This window comes from Saimiri boliviensis, chromosome 11, assembly GCF_048565385.1.
Source record: "Saimiri boliviensis isolate mSaiBol1 chromosome 11, mSaiBol1.pri, whole genome shotgun sequence".
Classification (NCBI taxonomy): domain Eukaryota; kingdom Metazoa; phylum Chordata; class Mammalia; order Primates; family Cebidae; genus Saimiri; species Saimiri boliviensis.
The window spans coordinates 113462411-113478246 of record NC_133459.1 but is presented as its reverse complement, the minus strand read 5'-3'; the positions used below and the strand labels follow the sequence as shown (position 1 = coordinate 113478246).

The window sequence follows — 15836 nt, the reverse complement described above, 5'->3', positions numbered from 1 at the left end:
TGATTTCATTTTTTTTGATGAGGTAACATCCTGGCATAGAAAGATCAAACTCTCTCACAATATCCTCAAAGATAATAATATATTAAAAGATTATTAACCTTTAATAAATATTAGCTAATAATTATTAGTGATTAATATTAGATACTATTCATTGAATATTTACCATTTCAGGTACTATTCTGGAGGAAATGTTATATATGTTGTATACATGTGTGTTAGTGTATATATGCATATAAAATCTCAGTATGTTCAACAATCCTTTGAGATTGGTATTGAGATTTCTTGAATAAAAAATTGGTGTCCCAATTTTTTAGTGAAGAAAATCAAGCTTAAGAAAATTTTTATACCAGCTGGGTGCTATGGCTCACACCCGTACTCCCAGCACTTCAGGAGGCCAAGGCGGGCAGATCACTTGAGGTCAGGAGTTTGAGACCAACCTGACCAACATGGTGAAACCCCGTCTCTACTAAAAACTCAAAAAATAAGCCAGGCATGGTGGCACATGCCTGTACTCCCAGTTTCTCGGGAGGCTGAGGTGGCAGAATCGCTTGAACCTAGGAGGCAGAGGTTGTAGTGAGCCGAGATCGCACCACTGCATTCCAGCCTGGAAACAGAGCAAGACTTCATCTCAAAAAAAAAAAAAAAAAATTATATATACATAAAATAACTAGTTTATAGCCACAGTAACAGGGCCAGGACTTGAACCCTCGTCTGACTTGAAGCTTGTGTCCTGTGCTCCCAAAAAGAAGTCTCTTGTACAAAAATGTTCACACTTGGCCCTCTTTGAGTCATTAGTTTTTTAAACCATAAACTATCACTTTATTAAGATATACTTTTCAATTTTTTTTTTTTTTTTTTTTAGGATGGAGCAATCTTTTCTTTTTTACACAATTTGACAAGGTGGTTTTCCGTAAACAGCCTTTCCAGTGGAGAACAGAGAACATGAAAATCAGCTTCCAGACATCAGCAGCCGCTCTGCTCAGGGCCGAGGCTCCGGCTTGCCCACGTGGGGAGGTGGAGCTGTGTGATAGTCTCCTTCCTTTATCAGCTTCTCTTGCTGCTTCCTGATGGTACTCACACATCTCATCATTTGCTGCCGAAGTAGACACTATGAAATCATCATATTCCCTCTTGCACTCTTTCTCTGCCTGGATACCACCAACTCCATGTGCACATTCTATCCATTCTTTTTCCAGAGCAGGAATCTCGTGGGGCTGTTCAGCACTTTGGATTGTCAACCATCGATCTATGTTAAGGCCAAATCTTTTCTGCATGTCCAAGAAAGGCATGGCATGCTGAGGCTCATGCCCTTGTCTCTGCTTCTGGCCTCTGCTTCAGGATGACTCTACTTTTCAAATTTTTATATGACACAAATCTGAAAAGAATAGTTAATTAATATGTTACATTGCTAAATCTGTTTTAACAAAGAGCTCAACACACAGGAATAATGAACCCAAATTAGATACATGTAATATAGACAAGCACAAAGGGGATGATTTATTTTAATCTTGGTCTCAGTAAGAAAAATAATTACAGATATTAGTTGACCACAGACATCATGATAATGCTGCCCCCAAATTAATGATCAGGTGACTTCTTACCCAGATGGAGGAAAACAGTTCTAGCACTGAACTTTGTAACTGTCAGGTAATATCTACAACATGAGAAGTCTCCAGGACGCAAGACAGCTTGTGAGGGTGTGGAGAGGGGCCTCTTGCAGTTTTCTTACGGGTTAGAAACATATCAGGTTCAGCTGAGGAATTTTTCTGAAAGTACCTAGGGCTGGGCACCCTCCTCCTGATACTACCCAGCCACCCACCCTGGATAGTGCCATACCTGTCTACTGTGATCGATCTCTTCACAGGCATCTACTTTAAAATTTTAAAATGTATTTTTGAAATGTTTACCCAGTGTGATTCTAGTGCATTACTATATACTTTGTATCTTACACTTCCCCAGACTTTTTCCAATATCCCGAGTAAAGGCCATTTATCTATCAAAATAGAAACAGACACTAAAAATTACACAGTGGGAGAAAAAATGTCAATGTATCTTTTGTATACTGTTGCCATAATTGAGCAACATATTAACTTAAACATCTTGGCATAAAATCAATAGTTGAGAAGCCAAGGTTTAAATATTATAATAAAATGTTTAAAAGCTTAAAAGCTAAGATTTTGGAGGCAGACAGATTGACAGATTTTTTTTTTTTTTCTGTATTGTTCCCTGTCAGGCTTCTTTGTTTTGTTTTGATTTGGGTTTTTTTTTTGTTTCTGTTTTTGTTTTGTTTTTTTGAGACATGGTCTCATTCTGTTGCCCAGGCTGGAGTGCAGTGGCACAATCATGGCTTACTGCAGCTTCAACCTCCTGGGCTTAAGCCTCCTCCTACCTCAGTCCCCTGAGTAGCTGGGACTTCAGGTGTACATCACCATGTCCAACTAATTTTTGTATTTTTAGCAGAGACAAAGTTTCACCATCTTGAGACCAGGCTAGTCTCAAACTCCTGGGCTCAAATGATCTGCACACCTCTGGATCCCAAAACGCTAGGATTACAAGCACGAGCCACCGCACCCACTCCCTTTACAAGGATTTTGACCTTGGTAAGCTTAGTGACCTCAGCCTCATTAAACCTCAGGTTTCTCATCTGCAAAATGGGACAGTAATCTTTCCTCAGCTTAAATCTCAGCTTCATCACTTCTAGCTATACAGCCTTGGGTAGATGCTTAATCTCTCTCAGTCTTTATTTCTTCATTTACAAAATGGCATGACAATAATATCTACTTCATAAGGCTATGGAAAAAAGTAAATGAGTTAATATATCCAAAATGTTTAAATAAATCATAGCTATTGTTGAAGCTATTAGCTATTTATTGAAGTTAACCTTCAATAAATCATAGCTATTATTTACCCTCTCTTCACAATGGAGATTATATAACCTGCCCTATGTATTTATAGGACTCTTAGAAGAATCATATAATGTGATGAATGAATAATTATTTTCCAAACTGAAACTCCAACTGAATATTGACTAGTATTTGTTACAGGCAGAAATTCACAAAAGTTTTGTATAAACTTAAACTTAGAATTTAATATTTCTAGTTTGTGTAGTTAGATCACTTGCCAGGGATGTTTGAGCACTTGCAATGGATTCCAAAATTATTTGATAAAATTTTACCTATGTACAGTATTGTAAATATATCCTAAGACACTTACATTTGCAGAAAACTTAAGAACAATCCATAAGTTGTAATTTTCAAAACAATTTTTTAATTATCTCCCTTTGAGGCTTCAACGTAGAAAGCAAACAACTGATTTTGGTTTTGTTTCTGTTTACTCAGTTGTACCTGAAATTGTTTTTAGTTGACTTTATTTACTAACCTTAGAAAAAAGAAAAATCATTTGTTCACAGAAAGTAATAGCTCTGAGATTCCGAAAACACTGGCAGCAGAGATCTCTTGCTAGCCACCGTTAGCTGAAACATCTTCTAAAACATGATTTTGAGTTGTACTTTTAAAGTCAATCTTGCTATGTTTTGAAACTTCTGCAATGGATTTCTCTGTTTTTGCTGTTTAATAAACAGCATTTTGAATTCATGTTTGAAGTCCCTTTAGAATTTCAACAAAAAATCAACTACATTCATGTGTTGTTTGTTTTGCTTCTTCTGTTTCACATACACAGTTCAAAAGTTGAAATTCCACCAACACAGCTAAAATTCATGGGGGCTAATATTATCAAATTATTATACATATAGAATGGCTTTTCTAAACTGAGTAGAAAAAGAAAAGAAGAAGTCTTGTATCAAAAGCATCTTTAAAGGACTTGTTTTCATTTGTTATCATAGTACCCAACCAATGAAAAGTCATGCTGTCTCAAAATTTATTGGATTTACTGAACTGTGTCTTCAAAGAAAAGGTTGTTTTATGAAGGAAAGGAACTAGCTTTTCTTTTTCCTGATCAGAAGATTATCTAGTTTGAAGTGAACTGTTATCTCAAAATAAATGAGAAGCAGCAATATAAGCTAAGTGATAACCCAGGAGACAATGCTTGCTTTGAACTGAAAGTGGAGGCAGCAATATACAATGTGTAAATGCCTGGCAAGACCATCAAACAGGGGTCTCCTTCAGCGCAATGGAGCATGGTAAATTCACACCCTATTTGAAAACCATCAAAGCCTCAAAAAAGGAAATTTGTTTTTTCAAATGCCTTGGGGTGTTGATGATGCCCTTAATTTCACAGAAACCAAAAAAAAAAAAAAAGGAATGAAACAAAACTTTCTTGTTGCTTGTCCATTGTACAAGTCCAGTTACATTGCTCAAAATTATCTCCTAGCAGATTAAAAATAATAATAATCAACTTGTCATTGGGAAAGAAAGTAGGTATGTAACAAATGTTACCATCAAAGACCTCTTAAGTAGATAATTTAAAGCAAAGAGCAATTATAAAGACTCATAAAGACAAAAGGCTCTTAAATCCTTTTTTTTTTTTTTTTTTTTACTTGAGATGGAGTCTTCCTCTGTCACCAGGCTGGAGTGTGGTGGCACAATCTCAGCTCACTACAACCTCTGACTCCCTGGTTCAAGTGATTCTGCTGCCTCAGCCTCCTGAGGCAGCTGGGATTAGAGGCACACACCACTACACCCAGCTAATTTTAATTTTGGTATTTTTAGTGGAGACGTGGTTTCACCATGTTGGCCAGGATGGTCTCCATCTCCTGACATCATGATCTGCCTGCGTTGGCCTCCCAAAGTGTTGGGATTACAGGCGTAAGCCACCACACCTGGCCCAAATACTTTTTTTTAACCACAGAAGGTAGGTACTTGAGATGTTGAGTCTACTTTTAAAATAATTTTTACATAGTTACTCTGAGGTCACCTATTGCTAGAAAATGAAGGTTTAGACTATTTTAAAGACAGCTGTGTCATTTAGATTTGCCAACCCTTTACTACCGTAAGAATGAGTCTAGTTATTCTTGAAAAGGAAGGAAAAGAAGAGAAAAAGTCACAGCTACTCCAAATCCATATATCTTACTTCTTCCTACAGCCATTCATTATAAGAGCCTGCCTTTTAAACTGCTGAAGTTATCCCCAAGAGTTAGATCATGTGGCTTTACCAAAAAAAAGTCTTAAAATTGTCTTTTTCTCTTATAAAGGCAAAAGGCCCATTGAAAAAAGAATCCTATGGCTCCATTTCCAAAAAAAGGAAGTAGTATCCTGAATGCAGAATGCATCCACTCCAAAGCTTAAACCAGAATAACTTTGAAATTTTCCCCAAATAACTTTTTAAAGAAAGAAGAAAAGCTAGAATTACATATACGCTCCCCAGTAAACAAGAGAATAATCTTTCTGCTGAAGGTAAAAATACTCTATGATTGGGTCCAATTTAAACTTGGACTTCCAACAACATTTTGGCTCCAGGAAATAATATGTTAAAGAATGGAAAGAATGCCAATTTAAGGCATCAACATTTAATTCTCATTACCAAAATTATAATCATAGGAGGGAGAGCTTCTAAAATTAGAACTCAAAATAACTGTTGAACTGAACTCAACTTCAAAGGCAGTACTAAGCATTTAATTAGGCTAGTTCTGCAAGGAAAGAGCTGGTAAATCAATATAATCTAATAAGCTTTTGGCCAGGGCAAGGGACGAGTGATCACAATTGCTTGCCATGTGTTTACTCTTCAGGCCTTTTTTTGGGCAAGTTCCACTAAAGAACAATACAATCAAAGGGGAAGGAGCAGAGAGAATTTTTTTAATGGAAGAATTCTGGCTTTAGGACACTATTTCATGTATTGAAGATATATAAACCTCCTTTGGAAATTCGCCCTAACTATATAGTTTGAGCTTCATACATTTGATAAATGGCTGTTTTTTCTCTAACCTATTAAACAGAGAGAACAGGGTGACCTGAACATTCATAGTTTTAAAGTACATCACGTGAATCTGTGAAAGTTAGCGGCTTTTCTGATTTGATTCACTATAGCACAAAGAGAACTGGCTTATATTGCAACCAGAGGAAAATATTTTTAACTTTAAATAACTCACTTAGCTTTGTCTCTTTTTATTGTTTGTAAAACAAAAGAGTTAGATTTAATGTTTGCTAATCTTGTTTGCTCTTAAGAGTCTGGTTTACATATATGATACATGTCATATATATTATATAAAGTGAATATATAGATAGATAAAGAAAAAATTATTCTGACACTTGTTAAAACAGTAAGGAATACTTTATTCAAGGCTATTGCAATAGGTGTCAAGACCATTACAACAGAGGTGAGAGATGAGATTCAACTCACTAATTGTATAGCAAAAACAAACAGCAATTTATAGCCATCAATCAGAATAAGGAGGCCAATGAATGAAAAATTATTAAGAGGAGGTATCAAGGGCAGGGGGTTTTTGCTATACCAACCTAACAGGACTTTTGCTGAAGGAAGGCTGGAGTGATCAGATATTAAGAATTTGATCAGGTTTTAGCCTGGGAAATTCTCCCTAACCTGACTTAGCAGGATTTTTGCTACAAATGGGCTATGCAGACCCAACAAAGACAGGGACCAAGGTCAAGGCCTATCAGAGGAGCCTGACTAAAGCGTGGTCAGGGAGAGGGTCTTTGTCAGTTCTTCTTGTTCAAAGAAAGAAGAGATATTTTTCTTTCCTCTAAACAATACAAATTTATTTGTACTTCTTTTGTTCATTAAGCACCAGATGAACCATCTGTTGGGACTTGGTAGTAAAGAATATTTGCTGGATAATGCAAACCATCAGACATTTAATGAGGATAAGCTCCATGAAAATAAAAAGAAAAAATAAGTTTAGTGGTCGGAGCAGTCTACAAGTCCAGTTTTTAAGTCCATAACACAACCCATCAAGGATATTTCTAGACGTTGGCTTTAGATGGTAAAGTGAGAACAGAAGTGACAACCCAGAAAATTTCCTGGCTTGAAGTCTGCACGCTTTTGGTGATTATCATAGGCATCAGTGTCATAGCCACGGTTATATCCCAAGCAGAGCATGAGAGTCTGACTTCAGCTCACCAGGCTTTTCGGATAGTCCCAGTTAGGATCTGTGCACTCAGGTTTGGGTTCTGCCATAGTGCTTTTTATGCATCTCTGAAACAGTTCCTTTTCATTGAAAACAAAGCCCTCTGACCTGTAGCTGGTTGCAAGCATTTTCAGAAAAGCATCAGAGTAAAATAATAACTATCTATGATGACTTAGATAAAATTTACAGTGGCCATAGTTAAAAAGTTTATGAGAGTTCATTGGACAAGAAAATCTGGTAATTTCTATAGCATACAACATTTCAAAATAATAATGGCATTATGACTAATAAAATTATACTTACCAAGCAAATCACAGACAGCTAAGTTATTAATAACTTTCTAAGAGCTGTATAATTTCTAACATATTTGTATTAACATCATATATCCACACAAATATGAATGGTTAACCCAGGGAAGAGTAAGCATCTCTTCTTATTTGACAACATTCCTCATGCAATTTAATATATACAATAAACATCACTTTTCAAAAAGCATTTCTCCTTTTACAAGGTGAAAGAATAAATCATTTGAGACTTTCCAGGGACCCTATGTGAAATCTCAAAATTATTAGGATTTTGTTTGAGGAAGGAAAGATATCAAAAGTGTCAAAAGTCTTGGACACTTGACTAAATAAGATACTAGATCACTGTGAAACAGTACTTAGCCATTACCTATTTAACCAAAGTGACAATACAAGATTTCAAAAGTAACTATGGGAGGTAAAATAATTGTAAAAAAACTTAGCTCTTTTTAAAAATTTATTTTATTTTCATGTTTTTATTTATTTATTTTTGAGACAGGGTCTCACCCTGTCACCAGGCTAGAGTTCAGTGGCATGATCTTGGCTCACTGCAACCTCCACCTCCTGGATTCAAGCAACTCTCCTTCTTCAGTCTCCCAAGTAACTGGGATTAGAGGCATCCACCATCATGCCCAGCTAATTTTGTATTTTCAGTACAGAGTTTCATGATGTTGGCCAGGCTGGTCTCAAACTCCTGACCTCAAGTGATCCACCCACCTCCGTCTCCCAAAGTGCTAGGATTGCAGGTGTGAGCCACTGCACTTGGCCAATGTTAGCTTTTTTAAAAGTGAGATACTTGGTTCTCTTAGTCAAGGGAATAATAAAAGTATCAAAAAACACAAGAAATTATTCTGACAAGGCACAAAATGTTTGTTTCCTAGGTAGACTATTCAAAAGGTAAATAAAAACCTTTTATAATGTCATATTAAGAGCAGACCAATATTCTAAAAAAATTTCATCCAAAAAATCTTTATAAATAAATCCATCAAATCTTAGCTTGACCATATGAGATCACTTTCCCCCACCTTCCTTTTCTGTAAACCTTCTACCAGTTAATAATAAATTTATGCTTATTCTTATTAGTCAGTGTTTTAGTAATTTATCTTATAAATTAATAATATTTATTACATTATTTACTTCAGCATAGGTCAAAGGTTGCACATTTCTGAAATGATTTTGGAAACCATTTTTAGTTTATAGATACTATAAAACATAATTATTGTTGAAAGTCTCCTCATAAAACTTTTACTCCATGTATGTCAACTTAATACAGGTTCTTAAAAAATTCTGCTTAGATTGTTCATGAAAACTTTATGAGACATTAAACAAAGCTAGTTATCATTTTGAGTTATTTCCCTGTTAACTGTTTTTATAATACATGCATGCTAGGACAGTATCAAAATAATTACAATAGAAAAAACCCTTAAAATTTAAATACATGTGCCTATGTTTTATTTACTACTGTGCTTTGATATATATATCAAGCCATTTATACTCATTTGTACTGCATTTTCACTTGTACACTTGTTCTTAGGTTGAATTTACAGTTTTTATAATCTTAAACATCTAGTAGCTATAATATTACCTTATTTGACTATTAAACCCAAATAGAATAAAAATATGTATTCATATTATTCTTTATTCTGATAACTCAGAAGATATACCTATTTTTATTAAACTAACAATAACAAACTAGTTGTATTAGTCCATTTTACATTACTATAAACAAATACCTGAGGCTGGGTAATTTATAAAGAGTAGAGGTTTATTTTGGCTCACAGTTCTGCAGACTGCACAAGAAACACAGTGCTGGTATCTGCTTCTGGTGAGGCCTCAAGAAGCTTCCGCTCACAGTGAAAATAAAGGGGAGACAGCATGTCAGATGATGAGAGAGGGAGCAAGAGAGAGGAGAGGTTCCAGTCTCTTTAACAACCAGATCTTGGGTAAACTCATTACTGTAAGAAGGATGCCAAGCCATTCATGAGGGATCTGTTCACATGACTCAGACACCTCCCACAAAACCCCAACTCCAACACTGGGAAACATATTTCCAAATAAGATTTTGAAAGGGACAAATATCCAAACTATATCAGTAGTCTTACTCAAATCACATAAATTTCAAAAACGCTTGGGTTACTTTCTATATTTCTTGAGTTGTAAGAGTATTTCATTTCTAATACATAATTACTTAGCCTTCAGTTAATTTGAACAGTTTTTTTTTTTTTTTTTTTTAGGAATTTTATAAACTTGCTAATACCATCAGGAGGAAGAAAAATATCACATGTATATAACCTACATACATGCACATATAAACTTACAGGCAGACAGAAATGGAGACCTCAGATACTTCATTTTTAAATTTTAGCCATGGCACAGGCAAACAAAATAATGCAAAACTCATTGGTTTATGTAAGATAGTTGGCTCTCATCTTTCTCTGAATTGTGTTTTTGGCAGATGAAACAAATTAAGATGACCTGCTTAAGATGATAACTAGTTCTTTTTGCCACTATTTACAGAGGAAACTCTTAAGATTTTCATTTGCTTTGATGTGTAATCTTGTGAAGGCTGTAGATTAAGTTTTGGGTATTGGATCTTTTAGAAATACCAAGTGATTGGTTGTTTCCAAAGCCCATCTGAGGGGGTAAAATTTATGCCCGTTTTAAATTAGTCTTTTTTTTCTCTCTGTCCTTTAAGCTTCAGATTGTCGTGTTGGGGGCTCCTGAATCCCTTGAGCGCCCCCTGTGGAGACAAGGGACCCAAATCTCAAGTGACTGTAGGGAGTTAAGCCCCTGGACTGGAGTTAAACAGCTGGACTGCTTAACTGGAGTTAAGCAGACTGGACTTAAAGTCTGGCAGGAGCACACAGAGAAATAGAGGAGGTTGGGTCTTTAAAGAGGGGGCATATCAAAGGATCCAAGAAAGCTGATGGGAAGATTGAAGGTAGTAAAGGAGAAAGAGAAGGGAAGAGAAGATGTCTTAGATGAGCTAGTGTGGGTAGATAATAAGAGAATGAGGTTCCAAATTATCCTTAGTGAAGTCATGCCAACAAGAAAGGAAGCAGACAGAGTTGGTGGAGCATGTCGTTGGGAGGGTTTGAGGAGGTGGTTGAGTTTTAGTAGACTGAGAATTTTCTATGGGAGAAACAGGATGAAATAGAACAGAGAGGGCTCACAAAGAGCCAGAAAAAAAAAAATTCTAGCCAAGGAGTCAAGGAGTGAATCCCCACTTGAAACAAGGAGCCAGGAAGAAATTCCAGCCTAGGAGATATCTTTCAGACAAAGACAGCATACCCAGAGTCTTAAAAGTCAAAACCTTCCTGTGCTTCAATGGACAGTGATCTGGGGTACTGGCTCCAGAGTAGGACTCACTAAGGCTTCCTGAAAGACCTCAAAGGTGTGTAGTTGGGGTCTCGAGTGAGAGACCTGGGGGTTCAATGAGAAATCTGATTCCATCCAAGCTTGGGTATTGTAACTGTTCAAGAAAACCTCAGCCAGACAGTAGTTAGAGCAGTCTAAACAGACTTTATTCATAAAATATTGCAATAGGGGAAAGAGACTAAAAGATAGAACTGAATACAGCAAAGACAAATGGAGATTGACAGCCAACAAACAGAATGAGGAGGTCAGTGAATGGAAAGTTACTACGAGAAGACATCAAGGGTGGGAGAATTCTTTCTAAACCAATTTAACAAAATCATTGCTGAAGGCAAGCCTGGGTGATAAGATATCAAGGTTGGGGCATGAAAAATTTCATCAGATTTTGAGGGTGAGACATTCTCCCTAAACTAATTCAGTAGGATTCTTGCTACAAGGGGGCTATGCAGATCCAGCAAAGACAGGGACCAAGGTCAAGGCTTAGTAGAGAAGAGGGCTCAGAGAAGCCTGACTCCAATTTGGTTGGGGAATCTTTGTCAATACGTAGGTTGGGGAACTGAGGCAGACAGGAGATTGGCATTAAAAGAAACCACAACTGCACTTCAGCATTGGAAACACATTGGGATGCCTCCAGATGAGTGGTGGCAGAAAAAGCCAATGTTTTTTCAAGCACCTGAACCATGGACAAAAATGTGAGCCAATTCAATGTCTCAACTGGATGCGGAATTGAATCCATTAAAGTCTGAACTCACAGCTAACTAAGCAACAGTACAGCAGTGTCTGGGAACAGAAAAGTGTTCCTGTTCTCATAGTTAATGGGCCCAAAAGGAAGTCTGAGAGGTGTTAAAAGATAAATTTAGTCTACGGCCATACCACTCTGAGCGCGCCTGATCTCATCTGATCTTGGAAGCTAAGCAGGGTTGGGCCTGGTTATTACTTGGATGGGAGACTGCTTGGGAATACTGGGTGCTGTAGGCTTATAAAAAATTATAAAAAAGAAAAAATAAGATAAATTTAGACACATCAACATTGTAAAGAGTTTCTTGAGTAGACAATGATTTAGAAATCAGGTGGCTTTAAACCAGAAGTGTTTCAGAGGCTCCTCCCAAGGGCACAAGCGGAAGGCTTTTACTATCAGAAGCAAGGCCAAGAAATTATTTGATTAGTTAAAATGCAGCAAACATCAATCTTATTTCCATCATTCCACTAGGAAGTCACTAGTTAGAGGTTAGTGGTTTCTGATTGGTTAAGCTTAAGTTTGTTTTTCTAGAATAGTTATACTGAGTTGGGTTTCAGTGTGCTTAAGTAGGAACCCAGAGCCCTGGAGCTGCTTCAGTCTAATGCTCTCCCAATTGATTTAAGGAAATGATGGGAACTTTTTTATTTTTTATTTTTTTGAGACAGGGTCTCACTCTGTTGCCCAGGCTGGAGTTCAGTGGTACAATCAATCATGGCTCAGGCTGGAGTTCAGGGGTACAATCATGACTTACTGCAGCCTCGACCCCCTGGACTCAAGCAGTCCTCCCACCTCAGCCTCTGAGTAGCTGGGGCACAGGTGCCTGCCACCACACCAGCTAATTAAAACAAACAAACAAACAAACATTTTTTTAGAGCTGGGATCTCACTATGTTGCCCAGGCTGGTCTCAAAATCCTAAGCTCAAGCGATCCTCCTGTCTTGGCCTCCCGAACTGCCAGGGTTATAGGCATAAACCACCACACCAGGCCAGAAGGAAACTTTTGCCATCTTTACTATGTTCTGTGGGGGGAAAAAATGCCAAAAGTTCTCAAGAATACTTCTGGGCAGAGACTAGATGAGGGGAGGAGGCTAAACAGCCTCTGCTCTGTCTCTGCACTTAGACCGCCCCCTTTCCCGGCCAGCTTCTCCTACTTCTGATATCCATCTCACTTCCAGGTCTGCCCACGGGGGCTGCTGTCACAAAGAAATCGCTCTGGTTGTGTTTCGTATATTACTTCACTGGAGTTACTGTTACATGAGGACAAATGCAGAATGCAGCCCGCTTAGTGGCAAATGCTGCTTCTTGAGCCAGACTCTCCAGAAATAAATCAGTCCCCAACTTCATGCTACACCTGATTTGAAACACAAATTCCCGCTTTAGCAGTCTTAAAATCGTACTTGTCATGGGCCTTCAAGGACTGTCTAGTCTAGAGTTACTCAAACTCTCTTGAGCATAAGAATTACTGGGCTACTTTTCAAAAATGCAAATTAGTAAGTCCTACTCCCAGAAATTCTGATTAGGTCAGTCTTGGTTGGTACTCTGGAATGTGCATTTGTAATAAGGCTTCCAGGAATATGCATTTTTAAGAAGGCTTCCAGGAGATTTGGATGTGTTCTCTGAAAAATCCTGTCTAGTTAAAATTACAAATGTCAAAAACTCCTTTGAATTCCAATAACCTTGTTATCTAGATCAGACTGAAAGTATTAGACCTATTACAGGACAGTACGAAAATGAGGAGTGAATAATCACATGGGAATAAATCAAATGAGGGTATCTCTAAACCATGAAAATGTGGGAATACAATTTACTTATAAACCTCTTTTATAAAATGTAAGTTTTGAGAGTTTTTCTTAAACTAAAACCTCTTGCCGTAATTGGAAGGAAGGAACGTCGTTGCAAAGCCAGCAACTGAACCCTCTACTATGTACCAATATAGTAAGGTTCCTGATCCACCACAGCCAAATGTATTTTTCAACTCCCCAAATTAAGACAATCTATAAAGAAATGTTCATTTATTAGCAACTTGTGTTTGACAGTTTATTTCATGTCAGCCTCCAGCTTTCCTTTGCAAGCTTATTTGCATAATGTGTTATTATGTCTAAATGGAAAACTAAATGCCTCCATGTGGTCTTTAAATGACAAGTGCTTGTCAGCTTCATGCAATATTCAGAAGTAATAGATCCAAATCACAACAGCACTCACTGAGATGTTAAAAAAAACTTGTTGTGTATCCTTCCTTGACAAATTTACACTTTGGTACAGAATTGTCAATTAGACATTCCATGTGTTAAACAGTTTAGTTCAACTGTGAAGGAATTTACTGTAGCTTTATTCTACAATGTTCTAAGTAATTACAATTCACATTACAGTTTTTTTTATTATTTCAAAGCAGCTCAGAAAATAATCTCCAAATGACCTTGGCAAGATAGCTCCAAGAACTTCCGTTTAATTATTTTAGAATATATGGGAGTTTATGATAATGCTTTTAAGAACTCTGAAAAATCCATTGTGAGAATCTAAAAATTTTTTGGCCTTAAACTTCATGTTTTAGGATCAGCAAAATGGTGCTAATTTTTGGTATTTAACAAGAAACACGCTATTCTAAAGGAGGTTTTACTGCATCAGGTTTTTTTTTTCTCCACATATATTTAGAATAGTTCTCATTTTAACATACTGATTTAACATTAACATTTAATTTAACATTCACACCAACAACTGAATCCATAAAACTTCCTCCATGAAACTCACTGAAAAGAAGCAATTTTTGTCTCAAGGGCCTTTTTCATTGGGAGACAACAGAAAAGAGAATGTCGCTACAAAAGAGACATTCATGTAGCTTCTCCAGTTCCATGCTGTCTTCCTCCCCTCCCACTTGGATGGTGCTACAAGAAAAGCTCAAGTCTGCCATTGTGGATGACCCTTAGTAAACCCAGTCCTGGAAGATTCCCAGAAGAGAGAAACATACGAAGATAATAGAGGCTTAGGACCTCTAGGTTAGATCTTAACCAAGAGGAAGCAGAACTGAGGCTCCCCTGGGGAGACAAGATTGACCTGAACTCTAAAGAATGGTAAAAGAAGAGGCCAGTTTCATCTCCGTGCTTCACTCAGACCCTCTCCATAAACTGAATGGCCTGGAATGCAATGAGAAAACTGACAATCTGACTGATTTCCCTAGCAGATCCCTCAGGACTTAGCTGATTTGGGACTTTGAGTGATGAGAGTCTGCACACCAAGCGCCAGTTGGTGGGAAATGTGCTTTTAGGGATGTTTGACCCTCATCCTGACCCTAGAAAGTGATTCAATAGGTTTTGTTTGGAAGGTCTGGAGACTGGTGATGGATGGCAAATGAGTGGACAGAAGCTGACCTCAGAATAACAACAAGGACCCAGTGAATCCAAATAATCGCCTATTGAAGTCAGTTCCTAAGAGACTCAAAATGTAGCCACAGAGAAAGAATTCAAAACAGCGTGATGAAAAGTAAGCAGTCGGAGAGACTGATTTATAAAGGAGGAAAGTAATGAATCCAGAACTGTGGAAATCACGGAACATTAAATACAGAAGGTACCTTCAAGATATGTTAGTCCCGTCTGCTTATTTCACAGATAACAAAAGAGTGGCCCAGAAAAGTGAGTTACACAGTGACTTACCCCGCTTCTTAACAGCAGAGCTGGACCTGGATTTGGATCATGTTGTCAGCGGTTGTGGTTGCTTTAACCATGCCTTGTTGGTGCAAGTTTCAGGTTACTCAGGTCCTCTGCAATGCTTTAGTCATAAATTAAAATAGACTTAATGGACAGATAATAAATCCAATCCTGTCTCATTTACTGTCCAAGATGTTCTTGGCAGTTTACATTCTCTGGTTATTTTTATTAATATTAATATTATTATCTGTTATAATCATAGTATCAACAAAAAATGGTCCATTCCAAATGGTGAATGAAATTGCCCTTTTCTTCGGAATCTTGTTAAACCCTTCTGATTACAGTACATGTCTGCTCTATTCTTCCCTTAGCAGAACAAGAACGTAAGATTAATGTATAAAAATTTAGCCAATAAATCAATATGTTTTTTTGTACTCATTTCACTCATTCATTCAACAAAAACATATTTACACCTGCCACATCCCAGGCATTGTTCTAGACACTGAATCAGGAGTCCCCAAGCTTTTTACACAGGGGGCCAGTTCACTGTCCCTTAGACCATTGGAGGGCCGCCACATACTGTGCTCCTCTCACTGACCACCAATGAAAGAGGTGCCCCTTCCTGAAGTGCGGCAGGGGACCGGATAAATGGCCTCATGGGGCCGCATGCGGCCCACGGGCCGTAGTTTGGGGACACCTGCTGACTGGATATACGGCAGTGAATAAAAAATAAGACATCCC

The 15836-nt window shown here is 37.5% G+C and overlaps 2 pseudogenes; one reads left to right on the top strand and one right to left on the bottom strand.

Annotated features, from left to right (window-relative positions):
- Positions 1–840: 840 nt before the first annotated feature.
- LOC101053127 (NADH dehydrogenase [ubiquinone] iron-sulfur protein 5-like) lies at positions 841–15175 on the bottom strand (annotated as a pseudogene).
- On the top strand, positions 11576–11694 carry LOC120360541 (5S ribosomal RNA; annotated as a pseudogene).
- Positions 15176–15836: the final 661 nt, after the last annotated feature.